The 22,233-nt window shown below is 35.2% G+C and overlaps 1 long non-coding RNA gene and 1 pseudogene across 2 annotated transcripts in view; one reads left to right on the top strand and one right to left on the bottom strand.

Moving 5' to 3' along the window:
* LOC309628741 overlaps positions 1 to 14,951 on the bottom strand; it is an 83,245-nt gene extending 68,294 nt beyond the window's left edge. Inside the window, exon 1 of the long non-coding RNA XR_014244689.1 lies at positions 14,044 to 14,951. This is a non-coding gene — a long non-coding RNA (uncharacterized lncRNA). The remainder of the gene's footprint in view (positions 1 to 14,043) is intronic.
* Positions 14,952 to 15,054: 103 nt separating this feature from the next.
* Positions 15,055 to 19,257, top strand: LOC309628701 (serine/threonine/tyrosine-interacting protein pseudogene; annotated as a pseudogene). The gene has a single exon. The product of its transcript is annotated as a serine/threonine/tyrosine-interacting protein pseudogene (transcript).
* The last annotated feature ends 2,976 nt before the right edge of the window (positions 19,258 to 22,233 follow it).

Here is a 22,233-nt window from a genome sequence, read left to right as displayed (position 1 = left end):
TTAATGTTGGATAACTATGCCCTTAACCTAAGAACACACAATCCAATAAATTGAAAGAGGAGGGATAAGAAAACAGCTCAATATAGCACAGATCAGAATATAATTTAGTCATGATTTTCAGACTAACTTTTGGAAACAGATACTTTGGAGTGTTTTTGTTTGTTTTTTCCAATACCAAGTTGATTATAGCCCTTAAGGTCTGAGGCTTAAACAGAATATAAACAAATTAAAACCCTAAGTTGAAAGGAGGAGATTTTGATGAAGACAATCATTATTTATCTGTTTCTCAGAGAAATAATTTGATATCTCTTCAAAAAGCATTTTACTGTTGCTTAGCTAGTTAAAGAAGTGCTAAAAGAGACAACTACAAAATTATGCTGAATGTTTTTTCTCATACATCAGAATCAAGTTTTGTCCACCATCGATTGTTCAGGAAATAAAACAAAGCTCATTGCCACAGTTAGAGCAATAAGAAATAACTTTTGTTACATAGAGGGTTCAATAACCTTCCTGATAAAGGTCATCTTCCCATTCTGGATCCTTTTCTGTACTGACTCAACAGGAAAAGAAAACAATTACTCAGACAGTAAAATTTCAATAAAGATTCCAAAACTTTATTAGGTCCTTAAGAATGTCTTTCAAGTTCAAATCCAGACTACCCTTCTCACTACTATCGCTCTAATAAAGGCATCCATTACTTCACATGTTGATTGTTGTAACAGTCTTCCAGGTTTTGCTTCAGTGACTGGCCCTCCAAACTCTAAAATATCTTTCAAACTAGTTTTAAGATAATATTCATTAAACATCATACTGAAAACATTATTTGCTAATGTTCAAGAATCAAAAATGGATTCTTCATTTGAAGTAAAATGTAGTGTCAAGTTTGAAAGACTTTTGTATTCACGTCCCATCCAAATTTATTATTTTTATTCTCCAGAATAAGTTCATGTTCCATCCAGGATACACAATGTTTGCTATCACTATACTATGGAGGGAATGTTTTTATCCCCCCACAAATTCATATGTTATAATCCTAAACCGCAATGTGGTGGTGTTTAAAGTTGGGGCCTTTGGAGGTGATTAGGTCCTGAGGGTGGAGCCCTCATGAACAGGATTAGTGCCCTTATCAGAAGAGATTCAAAAGCTTGCTCTAGTCCTCTGATCTCAGCCATGTGAGGATACAATGAGAAGACTGCCAGCTGCCAATCAAGAAGTGGTCTCTCACCAGATACCAATTGGCCAGTGCCTTGTTCTTGGACTTCCCAGTCTCCTGAACTGTAGCAAATAAATTTTCTATTTTTTAAGCCATCCAGTCTATGGTAATTTGTTATAGTACCCTGGAGTAAGAAACAATACCATATATTTATCTACTGCATCAATTTGCTTATAATTTTTGCTAGCAAAGAATGCCCTTATTCTTCTTCTCCTATGAAATTTTATCTACTTTCATGTCTCACATCCTGTACTGTTCTCTTAACCCAAAGCAAACAGGTCTAAGTCTTTGCTTAATCAGCATACATTTATATTTAAAAGTTTTTTTTTTTTTAAGTTTATATTTCTTAAATTCCTTGAAAATAACGGAGCATATGTTTTAATCCTTTGTAATTCTCCATAGTGACTACCATGGTCCTTAGCTTATAGAAAGTAGTCCACCCTCTCCCAATCTCCCATTCCCTCACTGTTCTACTTAGTCTCAGAAGATAAATTTAGATCTTAATTCAGGAAAATGAAGAAGATACAAGAAGACGTTTCTCTCATCTGTCTACTACAAAATACACAAATCTACTAAAAAAGAGCTGACTCATTTAAGGCCAATAACTTATGCTATGGTTCTCATCCACATATGCTAAGACTATCATCCACACGTCTTCTCAGCTATGAATGGTCACATTTCTTCTTTAATATTAATATTTTCCACAATTAAATACCTCTCCTCAGCCTAAAATAAAATGTCTTTTTCCACACCATTTGGTTCTGACCCATGCTGCTTTTTCTCTTCTCTAGTCTTTGGTTTCAATTAGCATCTGTGTACTATTTCTGAAAATATCCTTAGCCAGGCTTCTTTTTCTGAGCATCAGACAACTTATCCAATGGCTTATTAAAGTAATCAACAGTTGGCTGACTCAGACATGTCAAAACCAGATTCATAATTCCCCCCCCAAACCTAGTCCTCTCTCAGAGAATATTAATGTCATCAAGCCAAAAATCTAAAAGTCATCTGTTGTAGAGAATGGACATATGGACACCAAGGGGGGAAAACTGCGGTGGGGTGGGGATGGCGGTGTGCTGAATTGGGCGATTGGGATTGACATGTATACACTGATGTGTATAAAACTGATGCCTAATAAGAACCTGCAGTATAAAAAAACAAACAAAACAACTAATACTAAACTTTCATTGGGTTATTTGTATGGAAACATGTTAATATAAATGTTTCAGACATTACATGTAATTTCTAAAAATCTTATATTTGTATTTGTATGGAAATATGTATGGAAATATGTTAATATAAATGTTTCAGACATTACATGAAATTTCTAAAAATCATATTTGTATTTGTATGGAAATATGTATGGAAATATGTTAATATAAATGTTTCAGACATTACATGAAATTTCTAAAAATCTTATATTTGTACTTGTATGGAAATATGTATGGAAATATGTTAATATAAATGTTTCAGACATTACATGAAATTTCTAAAAATCTTATATGTTCTGGTATAATGTTATAAGTAATAATCCTAGTTATTACTTTAAAATGTATATCTCAGAAATAACTAATTTTCTTGTCAACTGCATTATTATGAACTGTCATCAAATCTTTAACCGTGGTCATTTTTAAGTCTTTTGTCATTTACAGACAGTTCTGGGTGTACTCTGATGATTTTGCAAATATGTTCCTATAAAAGGGTTTCATCTTCAAGAAATACATGGAAAAGACTCTGACAAGTACAGGTTTCTGGTAACGGACTGTACTGCTGAACTGAATGAATAAGCATTTTCAGAACTCTAATGAAAAACTGATGAACTCATAAAAGTGCTAACAAAAGATCAAAATGAAAAAAAAAAATTAATTATATGGGACTGAGTGAACTGATGAGGATGAGTATAATTTTTGTGACTTTCTGTCTGAATTAAAAAAAAAAAAAAAAATTCCACAAGGACTCAGAGGCAAAGAATATACAAATCAATTTTCACTGCAAAGTAAAGGAGCTGTTACAGTGGAGGATTACTGGACTGAATGTCAATACTATGACATAGTATGAGTGTGTTTCATGTTTGGTAATTGCAATCATTGTTGCTTTTGTTGTGGTCATCCATGTACAATGCTTGGTGTCAGTCGATTTATCTCTTGTAAAAATAAAATACAGTGTGTGTGTGTGAAAAAAAAAAAAAAAAAAGTCATCTGTGACAATCTTCTTTTACTTACCCCCTCCACCAAAGAAAACTAATCATAAAATCTAGTCATTTTTACCTTCTAAATACCATTTAAAGGCATCAGCTTTTGTTCTATAGCCATCCTTTTACTTCTACTAATTTCTTAATAAATTCTATCCTGGCTTTTATTTGCCCCATTTCAATAAAACTATTCACTATTATTGTCATGTTTCTAAATAAATGGAAATGTCCTTTCTTATCTTACCTGTCCTTATAGCAGATTCAATAACTCTCTTCTTTGATATCCACTCCTTTAGAAATACTCTCCTTTATCAGATGGCATGGCATAACTACCTTCCATTCATTCTTCTTCTATCCTGTTCTCTGGCTCATCAATCTTAATTGGATGATTAAATATTTGAGTTTCACAAGGCTACATTATAGTCCCTCTTCTTTCTCTTAAAAGGTGACTTTATTAATGCTTGAGCCTTCCATCTTTGCATACATATGTGCTATCTTAACCTACTTTTATTAAGAAAATCTTTTCCCAAACCTTCCTGTTGATGTTGTCTTTTATTAATGTTCTCATATTCCATGTAACTTTCCTTCATTGCCCTTATCACTGGCCTAGTTTCATACATAACTATGTGATTCTTCTTTCAATTTATTTCCCTGCCATTAGACCCCTGGCTATGAGAGCTACAATTATAACATTTATTTTATTTTTCTTACTTGTAATATGCAGGTATTTAATATATCTATGTTGAATTAATGAATTATTAAAATAATTACTTAAATATTACACATTTAGTGGCATCATCTTGAGAACAGGAGTTAAATATACCAAGAAGCAGATTAACGATTTCACCCTAAACCTTGTCTTCTCCCAACTTTTCCTCACTCAGTGAATGTTATCAACCATCAAGCCAGAAAGGACTATTTTATTATTTTTATCATATCTATAGAATTATCCAGTAGAATTATTTAACAGTATATTAGTCATAGTACTCCAGAGAAACACACCCATTAGAAGATATATGTATGTATATGCACATGCACAGAGAGAGAGAGAGAGAAATCCAGTCTGCTGTCTGCAAGCTGGAGACCCAGGAAAAATGGTGGTATAATTCATTCCAAGTCTGAAGGCCTGAGAAACGAAGGAGTTAATACTGTAAATCCCAGTCTAACGGCAGAAGAAGATGAATTGTTCCAGCTCACTTAGCCTTTTTTTAGATTCAGATTATCAATGAGTTGGATGAAGCTTACCCACACTGAGGAGGGCAATCTTATATTTATATTCTATACGAGAATATGTCCTATACTTGTTTATGATCAGATATCATATATTTTTATTTCAAAGCAATTTCCATCTGTTAAAGCATTTAGCCTCTGGAAATTTTAATGAATCATATATCACATGAACATTATAAATATGTATATTTTATACAGAAGTAAATTAATTTCTATTTGAAGCTAAAAGAGTTATGCATTTGAGCTTTTATTTCCAATGACACAACTTTTTTTTTTCCTTTTCTTTCACCCTAAAGTTTCACTGTGTTAAATATGTTTTTGTTTAAGTCATGCGATGTCATAGCATAAGGCAACACAGGACTGATATCAACAAAGGGATAGTTTTTCAGCCATTCAGAAGACCAGCAACAAAAAGCCCCATATAATTTAGTTCCTTTTGAAATACAGTCATTCAAAGTGAAAGCATGAATCAAGATATTACTCTTTACAGAGTAAAGTAAAATATAGTTTAAAAAAATTTGTGGCTACTTTTTAAATCAAGTTTTGTTTTTTTTTTTAACATCTTTATTGGAGTATAATTGTTTTACAATGGTGTGTTAGTTTCTGCTTTATATCAAAGTGAATCAGCTATACATATACGTATATCCCCATATAAATCAAGTTTTGAATTGATAGTTTCTTGTGTCTTACATTGCTGAAAAATCCAATAGTAAAGCATTCAATCATATTTTGAAGTGAAATTTAGTATATTATTAAATACTATTATTTAGTTTGATATTTAGTATATTATTTTATGGCTATAACTCTAATTTCCTAAAAATTAAATTTGTTATAATATTACTAATATAATTTGAGAGACAAATGCAACTAAAGTTATAGAGAACTATATGCATAAGGAGCACATACAAGCACATAGACAATATACTTGCCTTTCTTAACATTTTTAAACAGTTTTTCAATGATACCATACAGACTATTATGGGTTGTATTGTGTCCCACCTCCCAAACAATATGTTGAAGCCCTAACCCCAAGTACCTCAGAATGTGCCCTTATTTAGAAATGGAGCCGTTGCAGATGTAATCAGTTAAGATGAGGTCATACTGAAGTAGAGTGAGACTCTAATTCAATATGACTGGTGTCCTTATCAAATAGCCATGTGAAGACACAGAGACACTGGGAGAATGTCATGTAAAGATGGAGGTAGAGATTAGAGTAATGTGTCTACAAGTCAAGGAATGCCAAAGAATGCTGGCTGTCACCAGAAACTGGGAGAGGGGCATGGAAAAGGTTCTTGCTCAGAGCTCTCAGATGGAGCCAACTCTGCTGACACCTTGATTTCAGACTTCTAGCCTCCAGAACTGAGACTAAATGTCTGTTGTTTTAAGCTACCAGCAGGTAGTAATTTTTATGGCAGTACTAGAGAGCGAATACACTGAGTAAACTAGACTAGCAGCTGTGTGTGTGCATACACACATACACATACATAAACACATAGGTACATGCATGTATGTAGGTAGCTTAGTTCAGCCAAAGTTCTGTTACTTTTTATCCCTATCTTTAAGACTTAAATTATATTTTTATTTAGAAAACTATATTATTCAGTATGTCAAAAACTAACCGATTTGAACTTAACATGCAAAATTTTATTTGTGTGAACATTTGAAATCAGCACATATTGGAGGTAGGTGAGTTCTACAGGTCTCCTCAATCACAACCTCACTTCTATGTAGAAAAGCAGTGACCATGACACTTGCAAAACAGTCTCACCTGTGTCCTTTTAGGGTCTCTGTCTACACCTTAAAAGAAATATTCCCTCAATGCAATAAGACAAATTATAGGGGTAAGGCCATTTATTATTATAAATCAACAGTAGGCAACCAGAATTCTCCAAATCTGTATCTGTACATAAGAATACAATCTAATCAACTGTCAAAGATCGTTCTAAAGAGTGAAGGATAAAGATCTTGCTGTATGGCTTATATCCTGCTCATCCAATTTGTAGTGTATCTCTATAATATCATAGAAAATCCACATAGCTTAAACACTTCCATAATTAAAGATAATAGTAATTTTAATCATAATCTAATTAACAAGTGACTAATTTTAAAGTGAATAGTCCTTCAAAATTCATTATTAAGAAAAAATAAAACCTCTAAACCTTTACCTATACGCGTTTATTAGTTAGAAGTACAGATCGCAGAAATGTTGACCAGCTGTTTCTGGAGTGTGGCCTTTTATGTAAATCACAGCTAACAAAACCCAGAGAGTGTTTTCTCAATTACAGACACTAATTTACAGATAAATTACTGCACACTTGACTTCTGTTTCCAGCTATGGCAGACTAGGTTGTTTGAGAGCAAATCTCCCACCAAGAACAAAAGGAAATATACATCTGTTTGAAGGCATCAGAGTACTAATGAGACAATAAAAACTGGAGGATATAAGATTTTAGACTGGAGAAAAGTGCTAAGAAGAAAATCTTAGAATTAGCTCTGTCTTCCCCCTGAGATATTTTCCATTTTTTAAGTGGCAAACTGGATGTTGAGAAGGTGAGGGAGCTTTCAGCAGTCTCGCGAGGCTGGGAGACCACAACTGGAGTCCATAGTCCACCAAGAAGGAGAAGCCCTGGCGAACATGTGTTTTTCTGTTGGGAACTGTGAAGGGCTGGTTACTTCTTAGAAGTGAGGGTACAATGGAAATAGATAATCCTGCACAAAGTTTTAAATTCAAGATTAAATGTCTCTACCGGTATGCCTCCCAAGAATATTCTCTCTAGAGCAAGACAGACTCATTCATAGCCTAGCGTTTTCAAACACACTACTGTGTTTCTTTCTTTTAAATCTGCCAAAAAGAAGACAAAATAAAATTGACAAAGATGAAGAACTATCTATCTGTCTATCTAGATCTATCTATGTATCTAGATGTATCTAGATCTATGTGTATATATCTAGATCTATGTGTATATATATGTATGTATATATTATATATATATATATATATATATAGAAAGAGAGAGAGAGAGAAAAGGATTCAGATATTTCATAAAACAAAGTTTTCAACTAAATAGTGATTAATATATATATTCAAGGAAATATATAATAATAAATATATATGTATATCTAAAAAAATAATCATTAAATGAACAAATTAAAACAGATTATTGTAAAGTGATAATTTCTGTATAGTTTAGAATCATTGAACATTTAGTACATATGACTTATTTTATATTTTTTATGAAGTTGTGTTTCCAATATGGTAGCCACATTTGATATTGAGCATGTGAAATTGCAGCTAGTCTAAATACCATGTGCTGTAAATGTAACATACATAGCAGCTTGCAAAATTTAGTATGAAAAAATAATGTAAAATACCCTATTAATAATTTTTATATTTATTGCATATTAGTATTATAATATTTTATGTATTTATTCAATTAAATATATTACTAAATATTCTCTCTTGTATTTTAAACTTTCAATTATGGCTACTAGGAAATGTTAAATTACATATGTGGCTTGCATTATATTTTTATTAGCACTGCATAAGGAGTACAAAATTAAAACTTTACAAATTTTTTCCCTTCCTAGAATTAGTAGAAATTCAATATTTGTGTGTTGGAGAAATAATTTTATAGCAAAGATAAGTTTCCCTCTAAATGAAGCAGTATGGAATATAAGAATTTGAAAACATAACTTAATAAGGTGGCATGTTAATATCTGATGTACAAAATATATACTTGTGGTGGTCTTCAAGATGCAAAACATATGATATATATTGAGTAACAGTAAACAAAAAGACTATAATAGCAAAGAAGCATTAAAAAACAGTGGGAGATGAGAAAAAGTTGCATTATGAAAGGCCATATGTTCCATGAATATGATTTTTGAAATGGCCTAAAGGGCAGTGTGAATTATAAACAGTTGTTGAGTCAAGACATTTAAATATCTGCATTCCACACTAGATCTAAAGTTGAGATCTGTCAAGTAACTGATAAGCATAATTAATTCCACTATTATTTACATTCCATAAAATCATTTTCCAATATTGTTCATCATTATAAAGACAAGTAAATGATGAGTGAGAATCTCTGGGCTCTCACTATTTCCTCTCCAACAAGTGATCTTCATTTAAAGCACTATAGAAGCAATAGTTTGGAGTTATTCATCTGCACTTTTGCTCCTCTAAAATAATGGTCCCTGGAAAATTTTAATTAGTCTGAGATCATAAATCTTTCCAATTCTCCTTGGCATATTTTTATCACTAGAAAAGTCAGTGTATATTATTTACTTCTTTTGTATATGTGTTAATGCCTATGATGATATGTATTGGTCAAGTTATCTCAAAATTTAGAGACCTATTCTTCTAACACAATAATCTTTTCAGTAGCACAGATATGTGCAATTTACAATTGTGTAATGGAAGTTAATCTCTAAACACCTCTATTATTATCTCTAACATTATTGCTCTCTAATTAGAGCACAACCTGCATTGTTATTGGTTTAACTGAAGATCAATTTCTCAATCACTGAATTGCATAAAGCCCTGAGAGGGATAATACTTACTATTTCTGTCTTCGATTTGCTAGACGTTTCTGACCTGTCAGTACATCTGATTTAGAATAAATGTTAATGCAGTAGCTTATCTTTAATCTGTGAGGAGATCTGACAGCTGAGATTTTGCGATGATGAGCATCTTTGCCATCTCTGCTCATGGATTTTTGTGAATGGAGCTCATTCTGCAACTTTCCCTTCTATAACCCGCTCGCTCCAGTCTCCTGTGATGGGGGCTAGTTGCTCTTACTGCTGCATGCCTCTTTCTTTCAAATGTCATAAACAAGACATATTCTTTCTCTCTACGTCTGTTATTGTAAAGTCGGGGGCGGGAAGGGAGGGTGTCTTTTTGGTTTGCTCTAGAAGCCAATTAATTTTTGCTTTGACAACAGAAACAAAAACTCAAAGTCCCTACACCATTGCCATAATGTTGACCTATAAACAACAAAGTAAAAGGTCCAATAAACTAGCAATAGAAACACCAAGAGCAAAAGTTCTTCCTTACAAAGAATATAAAAATCTCATAAGATACCATCTTTAGTTGTTGGTTGGCCTTCTTAGGCCTGTGGTAGCCATGAAGGTGTGCCCCTGGATCTTCTTACTGGGAACAGTTTCCCATCCATCTGCGTAGACTTAGCTGAGAGACCCCCAGCATCACTCTCTTCAGAACCCACCTCAGCTTTCGTGTTGGCCCCTGCTATTTCTAGGCATCTTTCAGCCAATGGCAGTGCACAGTCAGGGTACTAATGACTGGGTATTTCTGTCCAAAGTGACTCCTTTAACAGGCAAATTTTGCTTCCAGACTTTGTCCCCTATGCAACCCAGTCTGACACTTTCTCTATCCAATCCTTTCTATTCACAGGTATCAGATCTGTTTCATTGTCGAAGGCCGAGCCTGCTCAATGCTTCCCCTATATATCTTTATATATATGTTATCCTTCAATAAAACTCTTACTCTGTGGTGATCCCAGTTTCCTGAAAGAGTGAGTTGACAGACTGAAAGGGCCAGGAAATTTTTCCTCAGTGCCAAATGCCACAGTTGGCATAATTATCAATTATTAAATATAATATCAATTTACTTTAATTTTACATGTAAAAGTTAAACCAGAACTATTTGTCCAAGTACCACTGAATTTTACTAGGATTTATTTTAAAAAAACTAACTTCAAAAATATTTATGACTTGTATCCATATGGTACATCAGTCCTAACTCCTACTTGCTTTTCTTTTAAAATATTTACTATCTTACAAATGGGGCAGCTTGATAGAATGAGGGAAAGTCCACCAAGAGCTATATAGTCACATTTTCAAAATTTATAAATCTTATTTTTTTTGAGAAATATTGTATGGGACTAGAATTATAGAAAATTGGGGTTTTTTTGTGAATGCTAATTTATGAAATTTAGTGTTACTAAACCCTTACATATAGTAAAAGCACACTTGTATTTACAGTATTATTACAATAATAGGGAAGCATTCAGGAGGCTGCCAGGATGTTAGTAATTTAGAGTGTTATTATTGAAAGTCATAGGAGAAGACACCAAAATTGCAAGCATGAGAAGTCTCCCCAATGTCTCCTTTCTGGGTTCTAGATTTATATTATCGAGCATGGAATTTTATGTTTTATGATCACAGGAAGTGATGGAATTAGGAAAACACTAAATAAAATAGTAACATGGTCAGCATTTTATATATATATGTATATACATGTATATATGTATAAAAATTAAATTTATGTGTTAGAGTGTCTCTCTCCCTAGTCCACACCTCCCCTTATAATGCAGGAGAGCAAGAATTTCATTTTTCAATGTATACAAAATTGATAGCAATGCTTGATGCTCAATAGTCATTGAATGAAAGAATAAATGCAATAAAGAATCCAACATCATAATCCAATTAAAAGTTTATCTATCGATAAATTAGTTTCTTTTTAATATTTCAGTAAAATTTTTTTGGTTTGCTTGTTTGTTTTTTACTTCAAAGAAAGTTCCAAGGTGATTATATACAGGGAAAATATATTAATTCACTTGCTACCACCATTTGAGGTATACTTCAAAGAAGGAGGACAAATAAGTCAGTTCCATCAGAATTTGAAAATAATAGGAAACTATAAAGTCAGAGAATAAGAGATTTTCAGTAAAACTATGGTCATTTGTATTTAAAATTATTCTGTAGTAGTAGTCCTGCCTGGGTTGGGTAGTTGTAGCTTTCCATTGACCTTAATCACGGGCCTATGTAATATTAAGAGATACTCTATGGGAGCTCCTGTATTCCAGATGTACTTTTCCTTATCTCTGTTGTGACGTAGCAGTCCAGTTTCCTCTGAATATTAAGGATCAGTCACCCCGGCCAACACAGTAGCTCTCTTCCTTGCCTATTTAAGAGGCAAAAGGAGTCCAAAATGTCTGGATGACAGTCTCCATGACCAGTTCATGGAATTAACGGAATCAGTGGAATTAATGTTGTGTTTCCACGTGAAAACATTCTTTCCTTTGGAAGTAAGATCCCTAGGCCAGTAGAATATAAGGTCATGAGGACAGAAAGGAAAAACTTTGTTAGTGAGTAACAAGAGGTAATGAGGGTGGTGCCTAACACTGACCACAGGCCATGAATCAGTATATATTCACCTGTCCAGTTAATTTTCCTTCAAGCAAAGTGAATAGCCAGGTGCGTTGCTCAAAGTTCTGCCAGATGGGTGGAGTTCCTTCACCACTGTCCTCCAGGGATGTCCCAGAAAGGGGCTGTAGTGCCGAAGCTGTCCACTTTCTGGTGGTGACTGCATATTGTGCAGAACCATCTGTAAACCAGGCTCTACTCTTCTCTCCTTCTGTCAACTGAACTCCCCATGAGGACATAAGTGCAAGCTGAGAGAAAGCAGGTAGTGTGGCGAGAGAGGGGACCATGCATATTTGGATCACTTCTTCATGTAACTTACTTGAGCCTCTAGGGATGGATGGAGCCTGATCTCATATAGACCACTTCCATTTGATGATGGAGTGCTGCTGTGCATTCCCAACTTTATGGCTTGGTTGATTAGATAACATTCAGTTCATAACGGGTAGCTCAGGTCACATGTAACTTGGTGACCCATGGTTTAGAGTCCAGTCTCTACCAAGACCCAGTAACAGGTCAAAAGATCTTTCTCAAAAAGAAAGTAGGTATCTGCAGAGGACAGTTGTATTTTGCTCTAATATTCTAAAGTTCTGCACTGTGATTCACCTAAAGGATTCTGCACAAGGCTTCAAGGGATACTCCAATTTGCCACTGACACTTCAAGCACCATTGGATTTACTGGGTCATATGACCCAAGCGGCAGAGCAGTTTGCAAGGCACCCTGGACCTGTTGCAGAACCTTCTCTTGTTCTGGGCTCCACTTAAAAGTAGCACCTTTTCAGGTCACTCAGTAAATGGGCCAAAATAGCAATCAAATGAGGAATATGTTTTCTCAAAAATCCAAAAAGACCCACTAGGTGTTGTGCTTCTGTTTTGGTTGTTGGAGGGTCCAGATGCAATAATTTATCCTTTACCTTATGAGGGATATCTTGATGTGTCCACATACCACTGGACATGTAGAAATTCCACTGAGGTATAAGGTCCCTGAATTTTTTGTCAGTTTTATTGCCTACCTTTTGACATACAAACAACTAACCAATTAGTCTAGGATAGTTGCTACTTTTTGCTTACTAGGTTCAATCAGCATAATGTCATAAATGTAGTGGACCAGTGTGATATTTCGTAGAAGGGTAAAGTAATCAAGATCTCTGTGAACTAAGTTATGTCATAGAACTGGAGATTGATAAATTCCTGAGGTAGGATGCTGAAGGTCGATTGCTCTCCTTACCAGCAAACTGCTTCTGGTAGTCTTTATTAACAGAGATGGAAAAAAAAAAAAAATTTCCATCTTAAGAGTTGCATATCAGGTACAAGGGGATATGTTAATTTGCTCTAGTATTGAAACCACGTCTGGTACAGCAGCTGCAATTTGAAGCAACTATCTGGTTAAGCTTATTATTGTAATCCATTCTCATTCTCCAAGATCCATGCCTTCTGCACAGTCCAAATAGGCAAGTTGAATGTGGATGTACTAGGAATAACCAGCTCTGCATCTTTCAAGTCCTTAAATGGAGACTAATCTCTTCAATCCCTCTAGAAATGCAGTAATGCAATTTTCTAGGTAGAGGCAGTTTTAGTGGCTTCTGCTTGACCTTTTCCAATATAATAGCCTTCACTTCACAAGTCAGGGAGCCAGTGTGGGATCTGCCAGTTACTGAATATGTCTATTCTAATTATGCATTCCAGAACTGGGGAAATCAGGGATCCTCTGGATCCACTGTGAGATGGACCAGAGCTACCATTCCACTGGTGGGGGTGGGGGAGAGAGAGAGAGAGGGAGAGAGAGAGAGATTTTAAGGAATTGGCTCCTACAGTTGTGGAGGCTTGGTAAATCCAAAGTAAGCAGGATAGGCTGGCAGACTGGAGACCCAGGAAAGAGTTGCAGTTCAAGTACAAAGGCAGTCGAATGGCAGAATTCCTTCTTGGTTAGGATGGTCAGTTTTTTTCCTATTAAGACCTTCAACTGATTGGATGAAGCCAATCAGTTTGGTTTTTAATCTTTCTTCTTTTTCGTCTTCCACAGCATGACATGATCTCAGTTTCCACCACCCCCTGTGTTAAGGATAAATTAGCTTCTATGTAGTAATTAATAAACACTGAAATACAAGCAATGGTTCTTTTTCTTGCATAAAAATTCTGATGCAACATCAATATCCAAGCTGCTTTCAGCTTTGGGTTCTGTCTTTTCAACACATGATCTCCATGGTTACCACCAAAGAGGAAGCGAAGAATGGGGAGGCACACTTACCTGTAACTGTTTTAGCCCGTTAGTGTCACGTGACATTTCTGGTCAGTCTATTGGCCAGGACTGGTCACAGGAATGGTTCTGCAAGGGGGGCTGGGAAATATGAGGGAGACAGTGAGAATATTCTGGTAACAAAAATGTCACTTTGTTCATCCTCTTCAACCTGCAAACTACCTAGATTCTTCCAAAGGAATACAAATCAGAGTCCCACCCAGTCATTTCATCAGGTAAAATTTCAGGATCTTTGGGAATTAAGTTCCTTTATCCAGTTCAACTTAATGTGGCTTTTCTTCATCTGGAGATCCATGTTCTAAATAAACACCTCCCAAACCCAAGTTTTAATAGTGGAACAGGGATAAGGTAATTACAATAAGCAGTACAATTCAAAGAAAAAAAAAATAGAAGATACATAATATTCTCTGGTTTATAGTATTTCAGAAATCCCATTGGGTAAACATTGGGAAGTCTCCTATTCCATAGCAGTGGGGAAGTTTCTTGCTAAGCATCTGATTCTCCTACAAGGGAGTACCCTCTTACCTTCTGGTCTCTAGAGCCCTTAGCTCTGCCTTCCAGTAATCTATCCTTATCTCATTATTTTTTTTGCTACTTCTGAACTGAACATTGGGAACTAGGCCCCTCTTTTTAGTTATCTATTGATGCATAATAAAACACTCTAAAACACCTCCCCCGCAATTTATTGATACTATTTACAATAGGAAAAAGGCAACAGTCCAGGACGGTCTTAAGGGTGCGGAGACTCGGGGGTAAGGGAGACGGCAGCAGCATGGCGGCCGGACACCAGCCGCCCAACCCTCGCGGAGTCGCTGGGACCCTTTAGTCTGCGTGTGTTAGTTGTAGCCCGCTGCCTCCCCATCAGTCCTCGGGTCTACCCTCCCTCCTTCCATTCACCGACATTGCCAGCCCGACGGTCGGGTTGGCGGGTAACTCCCACCCCAGCCCATCCCCATTCCCCCCTCATCCCCTTCCCCACCCCACTACCAAGCCTGTGGGCCGGGACCATGGAGGACATGAAGCTGGAGTTCCACTCGCTCCCACAGTGCAAAGAAGACACCGAGGAGTGGGCCTACCCTCTGAGACGAGGGATGCCGGAAGTTTTGCCTAGATTGTTTTTAGGCCTGTATTCTTCTGCCATGAAAAGCAAGCTACCTATACTACAGAAACATGGAATAACTCATATAATATGTATAAGACAAAATATTGAAGCAAACTTATTAAACCCAAATTTCAACAATTATTTAGATATTTAGTCTTGGATATTGCCGATAATCCAATTGAAAATATAATACGTTTGTTCCCCATGACTAAAGAATTTATTGATGGGAGATTAAAAAATAGAGGAAAAGTTCTTTTCCATGGGAATGCAGGGATCTCCAGGAGAGATGCATTTGCTTACGTTCAAGAAAGAAGATTTTTGTATTAATCCTAATGCTGGATTTGTCCATCAACTTCAGGAATGTGAAGCCATCTACCTAGCGAAATGAACAATAGAAATGATGTCGCCCCTTCAGATAGAAAGGTCGTGATCTGTTCATTCTGGCACCACAGGCAGTTTGAAGAGAACACATGAAGAAGAAGATGATTTTGGAAACATGCAAGTGGCGACTGCGCAGAATGGCTGATTCAAGACCAACAGTATAGAGGATGTGAATTTCTATTTGGGAAGGAGAAAATACAACAGACAGTAAGAATGTAAAACAGTAAAAATGCAAGTAGTTTCTTTTCAACTATATGTTGCTTCTAGACGTGTTTCTCTGCAACTTGTTGAGCAACATTTTAAGATGTTGGACTTCTGCAATAGATGGCACTGATGGTTTTATTCCTTTCTTTTTTTTTTTTTTTTAATTCTTTACAGTTTTATTATAAACCAAGAATTTTGGACTTGCAAAGAGGTGTTATTGCAATAATGCACTTTTCATACTTGCAATTTATTTGTATGATATAAAGTTGTTACTTTAAACAAAATGCAAGTTAGGGGGCATTTGTTTATAAAATCTGGGTAGTTTATAACAAAAAAATTTCCTAAAATTTGCTAAAAATTCATTTTGTGTTCTATGTATTATGTTTTAAAAATAATTTTACAGTTCAATTTTATGATGGAGCCTCTTACAGAAACATTAACAAATGCAGGAATCTGCCACATTTCTTTTTGAATATAATTCAGTAGCTTAATTATCTTTTAATTTTTTAAACTTCTTGATCCCTTATTAATAATCTTTAAATCATGACATTAGCCAACTGTTCTTACTTTAACATGATCCAAGAATTGCTTCTTTTCCTATTAGCTTCCTAATTTTATTCTATAGAAAAAAAAGTTTAATGAACAAAGGAAAATGTTTTTTGCTTTATAATACCAGATGCTCAAAAACAAGGAGAGTTTTAAACTTTCAAGTGACTGACTTTCCTTTAGCATTCTTAAAAGCCAGATGTTGTGTTTGTTCTTTTCAGAGCTGTGTAGCCCATTTTTTCTTTGTCCAGAATGGTTCTAAATAGAATATAATAAACCAGTGTAGCACTATTTTGTTTTTTCTAAACAAAGCCCAAGAAAGAAAAGTACCTTGCCTAATTAGAGAATATAAAAAATAAATCTTCATGACCTCTAAATTAGTATGTAGAACAGTGAAAAGTTTTGAATGTTTTTCTGTAATTTCTTTTTTTGAAACCATAAATTAGTTCAAACTGAAAGTCTTAAGGCTTGAAGAAACCTTAGTAAATTATTTGGAATATGGAGAAAAAAAAAAAGGCCACAGTCCAATCTGGCTTTTTGGACCAAGGCATTTTAATTAACTGAGAATTATTATAGGGCATGTGATTCTCAGAGCCTTTTGAAACCCCAACTCTTAGTGCTTGGAGAACAGAATTAGTTGGTTTTCCCAGCTCCAAAAGGCTCCTGATACCTGAGCCATCTCAATTCCCTTTCACTTCTTTTTGCAAACAAGCATCATGAAGCCTGAATTCATGTCTTCCTGATTAACATTTTGCCAAATGAAGTTAAAATTATACAACAGAAAATATCAATATCCAATTTTATGTCCTCTTCCTGTATAGTTACAACTTTATTAGGCACATAGACTGCTTTTCTGGTTGTCTTAGATGATAGCCTATTAAACAAAATTGCAACTGTGTAACATTGTTCTCCATCTAGCAGGCTTTTGACGTCAGTTTCCTCCAGATCTTCTGTTCATCTATGTAGTTTTCTCATATTAGCACAGTTCCCCTGCTGATATTCAAAGATAAGAGTTTGGAGAATGCTCAACTACATACAATTAATTACCTCAAACTGGAAGTAAGACACACATTCCTATTTCTGAAAAGTGAGTCTTAACCAAAGGAGGCTTGGAAATGCAGTCTTTCTGAATGACAAAACTAGTGCGGGAAACATATTGTACATTGTCTTTAGTCTATAATTGCATTCTTTCTTACTTCCCTTTGATAAACTGTATTCTAACTTCATTTTCTTCAAAAGAATCTCTTATATTCAAAATTTTGTACTATCTAAATTTTCTTCTCTCTATACTGTTTTCTTTCAAGTGAATTAAATGTTCATTATCCACATGGTATAGACACATGCCATTTATTTTATTTTATTTATTTATTTTTCCATTTTATTATTTTTTTAACATCTTTATTGGAGTATAATTGCTTTACGACGACGTTGTGTTAGTTTCTGCTGTATAACAAAGTGAATCAGCTATATGTATACATATATCCCTATATCCCCTCCCTCTTGTATCCATTATGGCATTTAGCTTTCACAGCTGTCCTATTATAGAAGTTTACCTAATTATATAAAAGAAAGCAAGTCTAGTATATGATGAAGCAGATAGAAAAATTGTCCAAATTTTTCTATACCAAAAAAAGTATAGTAAAGGGTGTCTGACTCAAAAATAAATGCTCTGTGTATTGTATGATGCTAGTTTAAACATACCCAAGTCTGTGTCTTCAACCCTCATATTGATGGAGGATCAATTTACACAATGAGATTCATACTCTTTCTGACCTTTATAACCACGAGTCTGAACCACCTCACCAGCCTGTCACAATTTTCAGTCCCCTAATTATCTCAACCTCAGTAGTCTCTAACCCAAATACACTGCTTTTTTTTTTTTTTTTTTTTTTTTTTTTTTAATCATTTCTTAAAGAACATCTCCTTTGAGATGCCCTTAATCACGCAAGCTAAGACTCCTGCGCCCGTTTTGGGAGCCCAGACAAAGTGAAGTGGATTGAGAGCACCAGAGTCACAACAAACTTCAGCCTGGATCAAACAAGAAATTAGATTCTGGCATGCAATCCCATCAAAGGGCAAGCACACGTGCTGGAGATACCAGACCAGAGCAAGCAGATATACAAGAAAAGACTCGGAGCAGAGCCTAGGATGTACCTTCTGCATTAGAGTGTAGCAGCTTTAGAAACTGCAGGTGAACGTTTGGACTGTGTTGTGAGGCAAAACTCTACGGGGCTGACCCAGATGTTGACTTCTGTGTTTTAATTAATGGCAGTGACATATTCTGGTTACTCATGATTGTATTCTTGAAACTAGCTTAGAGCCCTAAATCTTTTTTTTTTTTTTTTTTCTGGACCAATTATCATTTCCCTGCAAATTGAAAAGTTTTTATTATCTTGCTCAACCTACTCCTATAACCCTATTATCTTACTTCAACCTACTCCTATCACCCTAGCCCAGACACTTAGCTGTTTTTACTTGGCTTATTGCAATTACCTCTTAGCTCGTCTTTAACTTATTTATACAATCATTGCCAATTTTCTGTCCAGTAGCCTTTCCTGTTCCTATTTTTTCTTCACTAGCAAACACATCTTCAGATCTTTCAAGCTGGAAATCCAAAAACTTGCTCAGAATTGTAAATAAAGCGCGATTTGTACCCCGATCCTTCTTAATGAAAGATGGGGGAGAGAACCAGGAATTCCTAGAAAAGTTGCCCTCCCTTAAACACACACATACACACACACAAATACACAAACACACATGGACCAAAACACCATTTTCTTCTTCACTGGCAGTAATTGATTGCGTTTTCATGAGGCATCTGGGACTGCTAAACAAGCTGACCCTGAGAAGAATATGCTAACACAGCAAGGATGACAGACCAAAAATAGGAAAAATTCTTACATCTTTGGTAATGTTGAACCACTGAAGCAACCCTAGAAATTTTTATCTCCTAAACTTACATCATATATATATATAATTAATGTTATTGTTTAAGCCACTATTGTTTGGGTGTCCTGTTTCTTGCAACAGAAAGTGTCATAAGCGATGAACTTCTGAGTCTTTTTCATTTATTTCTACTTTTCAAGTCAGGCTCGTCATTGCTGTTCAGATGCAGCATACACATTTTAACTTTGCTCTTGCCCTTGTGATACCTCCTCCTGGGCTGTCAGGGCTCTCCACATAGTCACTTAACCAAAATCATTTCCATGTACCAAAGTTCAGTTTAAACAGGATACATTAGCAAGCTTCCCTTTATTGCCCTAACCAGATATAACCATTTTAGTTCTAAAATTTCACACACTCTGAACTTTGAACCCTGAGACACCTGTCAGTATTGGCAGAAAGCAGTTTTGGATTTCCACAGACCTGAGTTATCAAAGTCCCTCTTTTACTTAGCAATTATGTGATCTTAAGAGATTTATTGAATCTCTCTTACTCTCAGATTACTCATTTAAAAAATGGATATAGTGACACTTTTTTGCTGGATTCTTAGGAAGATTAAATCCCAATTCTTCCCTTACAAACCGTGCAATTTTAAGAAAATCCTACTTAAGTTTCCACGTATATAAAATGTGGAGGGTAGTAACAACCACCTTACAGATTTTTATTGAGGATTAAATGGGTTAATAAAAGTCCAACACTTAGAATGGTGTTTGGCACAGAGACAACACTGTCTACATTTTTTTCTATTATTAGTAATGCATTGCCTGACACTGAAATATATTCCTGATAAATGCTAACTATTGTTATTATTATAATCACTATTTTTATATTTTTCTTAATATTTTCATTTGTTTGCTTACCTAGAAAACATGTGCCATGTAGATCCTAGCACTATGCCCATAAATAGATCTCAGCAGATAGTTAAAAATTATACTTATTCTTCAAACACAAAGAAGTGCAAAATATCTACACGAAGTGCAAAATAATTCTAAGAAAAAATCTTTAAGAATTTTTTGCCCCAGATATTAAGAAAAATGAAAGCTGTCACTGAAGTGCTTATAAAAATAACAACAGAATTGAATCAATATCATTGTCCATTGATAAAGGATTGACTAAATAATTAATGCTACACTCAGCCAAAAAAAAAAATCAAAGTTATTAAATAGAAGAGTATTTTAAAATATAGCTTTTTATTATTTTTCAGGTATGGCAAGACCAACAGATCAAGAGATGATTGCCTTTGAAAAGATAGCCTGTTATATTCACAGATTCTAAAAGGAGGAGCATGGGGAGGGGGCCACACAGAAAACACCAGAGTCAATTAAAGGCAGAGAGTGAGGGGAAAGCAAGGACATGAGTCTTTATTGCAGTTTCTAAGGGAAGGAATGGGTGAGGCAGAGAAGGCAGGCTTAGAATTGGCTAGTTTTTAGTAATTTCCACAGACTCTGGGTTATAGGAGGTCTGTCTCTAGTTGCCTGGTACCTGGTCCTGAGATGATTAGGGCAAGGGAATAGTGTGTGAGCACCACAAAGGAGGTAGTTGGGGGTTTGAACTCCGAATTTATTGGTTTGCATACTAAAGACATGCTTGCAATTGGTTTGCCATCATTATGGATTAATTATCTCTGGGAAGAGCAATGTCTCCAGGCAACAAGATCCTAAAATGTCAAAGCATCAAATGCAGAAATTAGAAAATATGGTATTATAAAGAGGTAAATCAGTATGACATGGAAAGAACTCCATAGAATTTTATAACAAACTATTGTGTAAGAATTTGTTTAACCTGCAGCCGATCTGTGGTTGTTCAACAGTTTTCTACTGGGATGTCCAGAAACATGGTACTGACTCTTGCAAATTAGGGATAAAGTGTATTAGCTTGTGGTTTATGATGTGTAAAGTCTAAAACTCACCTTTTGTACTAGCTTGCTTACATTGTTTATTAAATGTGTATAGACGATGGTATGCACCTGGTTTTAGCTAGTTGACCAGTAGAGGATAAAAGACTAGTAAACTTGTTCTTTGGTTCATCTGAGACTAAGGTGTTTCATATCTATTTCAATGATTCACAATCAGAAGATGGGATATCTACTGTGTAACTGAGAAGGGACTCTGAGATCTGCTTCTGGAAAATGAAAACTTCTCTGATCTTTGCTTGGCTTACTTATCTTGGTATACTGTGTATCTTCATCAAAGCCTTTATGAGTGTACCCTATGGAGTTTCCTGAGTTCTCTCAATCACCTGACCCTTTGTAATTGCTGAAACAATATATAATACCACCTGTCTTATTTTTAAAGACAAATATGTGTGTATATATGTTTTATAAATACACACTGCAAAAAATTAATAAACAGAAACCTCAATTAATTAGAATTGGGAGACCAGAGCAGGGAGCTCTGAATGTATAGAGTTTAATAGTGAATGTAAGTAATAAAAGTGAGTTGAAATATTTAAATGTTTAGTACATAACTATTCCCTTTTCCTTAGCTTAGGATAGTATGTAAGCCTCAATTACCTGACTGTCTGGGAGTCTCATATTTTCTGTAGAGCTCCTATACTTACTGAATTAAACGTGTTTTTCTCCTGTTAATCTGTCTTATGTCAATTTAATTATAAGACCAGCTGAAGAGCCTAGAAAGGAAGAAGGGAAAATTTTTCTATCCCTACACCACATAGGATCTTCCAGTTGTAACTTGACTGACCATTACTTTGACTTGCATATGTGTACTTTTATTCAGTCTCATTTTCCAATTTCTTGAATTTTACAGTGCTTTTCTTGTTTTTCCATTTCTAAAGGTAAATTACAAGGGTGACCTATAACTAATTATGAGGTGTATCCTAAGCACTGAGTCTCTAATGTCAGTGTCTTCCTGCCAAAGGCCACCTGGCATACACCTGCAGTTGAAAAAAATTGTTATGCTTATTGCTCAGTGTAACAATGGGGCAGCACAGTGTGGAACCACAAGGTGATATTTCACTAAGGTGATATTTCACTGAGAGCATGTTAC

This window comes from Balaenoptera borealis (assembly GCF_965194805.1).
Source record: "Balaenoptera borealis genome assembly, chromosome: 5".
Lineage (NCBI taxonomy): Eukaryota > Metazoa > Chordata > Mammalia > Artiodactyla > Balaenopteridae > Balaenoptera > Balaenoptera borealis.
This window is presented reverse-complemented; position numbering and strand designations above follow the sequence as displayed.